This window comes from Arachis hypogaea, chromosome 16 (assembly GCF_003086295.3).
Source record: "Arachis hypogaea cultivar Tifrunner chromosome 16, arahy.Tifrunner.gnm2.J5K5, whole genome shotgun sequence".
In the NCBI taxonomy this organism is placed as follows: Eukaryota; Viridiplantae; Streptophyta; class Magnoliopsida; order Fabales; family Fabaceae; genus Arachis; species Arachis hypogaea.
The window spans coordinates 97,516,270-97,517,760 of record NC_092051.1 but is presented as its reverse complement, the minus strand read 5'-3'; the positions used below and the strand labels follow the sequence as shown (position 1 = coordinate 97,517,760).

At 41.0% G+C, this 1,491-nt stretch overlaps 1 non-coding gene across 1 annotated transcript; it reads right to left on the bottom strand.

The window, feature by feature from the left end:
- Positions 1-543: 543 nt before the first annotated feature.
- Positions 544-651, bottom strand: LOC112760834 (small nucleolar RNA R71). Its single transcript, XR_003181255.1, has one exon. It is a non-coding gene; the product is annotated as a small nucleolar RNA R71 (small nucleolar RNA).
- Between the last annotated feature and the right edge of the window lie 840 nt (positions 652-1,491).

Sequence of the window (1,491 nt, the reverse complement as noted above, 5' to 3'; positions counted from 1 at the left end):
CACTTGTGTTTCTTTCTTTACATTACATTCTTTTCTTCTTCTACTCACACAGGAGAACCTCTATACTTGGGCAAAAAGGATCCCTATTATTATTATTTTTCTGTTACCACTTTTTCATATGAGCAGGAGCAAGGACAAGAACATTCTTGTTGAAGCAGATCCAGAACCTGAAAGGACTCTGAAGAGGAAACTAAAAGAAGCTAAATTACAACAAGCCAGCAAGCACCTGTCAGAAATTTGCGAACAGGAGCAAACAATTTTGAGCTGAAACCTCAATTGGTTTCTCTGATGCAGCAGAACTACAAGTTCCATGGACTTCCATCTGAAGATCCTTTTCAGTTCTTAACTGAATTCTTGCAGATCTGTGATACTGTTAAGACTAATGGAGTAGATCCTGAAGTCTACAGGCTCATGCTTTTCCCTTTTGCTGTAAGAGACAGAGCCAGAGTGTGGTTGGACTCTCAACCCAAAGATAGCCTGAACTCTTGGGATAAGCTGGTCACGGCTTTCTTAGCCAAGTTCTTTCCTCCTCAAAAGCTGAGCAAGCTTAGAGTGGATGTTCAAACCTTCAGACAGAAAGAAGGTGAATCCCTCTATGAAGCTTGGGAGAGATACAAGCAACTGACCAAAAAGTGTCCTTCTGACATGCTTTCAGAATGGACCATCCTGGATATATTCTATGATGGTCTGTCTGAATTAGCTAAGATGTCATTGGATACTTCTGCAGGTGGATCCATTCACCTAAAGAAAATGCCTGCAGAAGCTCAAGAACTCATTGACATGGTTGCTAATAACCAGTTCATGTACACTTCTGAGAGGAATCCTGTGAGTAATGGGACGCCTCAGAAGAAGAGAGTTCTTGAAATTGATACTCTGAACGCTATATTGGCTCAGAATAAAATATTGACTCAGTAAGTCAATATGATTTCTCAGAGTCTGAATGGAATGCAAGCTGCATCCAACAGTACTCAAGAGGCACCTTCTGAAGAAGAGGCCTATGATCCTGAGAACCCTGCAATAGCAGAGGTAAATTACTTAGGTGAACCTTATGAAAACACCTATAACTCATCATGGAGAAATCATCCAAATTTCTCATGGAAGGATCAACAAAAGCCTCAACAAGGCTTTAATAATGGTGGAAGAAATAGGTTTAACAATAGTAAACCTTTTCCATCATCCACTCAGCAACAGACAGAGAACTCTGAACAAAATACTTCTAATTTAGCAAACTTAGTCTCTGATCTATCTAAGGCCACTGTGAGTTTCATGAATAAAACAAGGTCCTCCATTAGAAATTTGGAGGCACAAGTGGGCCAGCTGAGTAAAAGGATCACTGAAATCCCTCCTAGTACTCTCCCAAGCAATACAGAAGAAAATCCAAAAAGAGAGTGCAAGGCCATTGATATAACCATCATGGCCGAATCCAAGGAAGAAGGAGAGGACGTGAATCCCAAGGAGGAAGACCTCCTGGGACGTCCAGTGATCAATAAG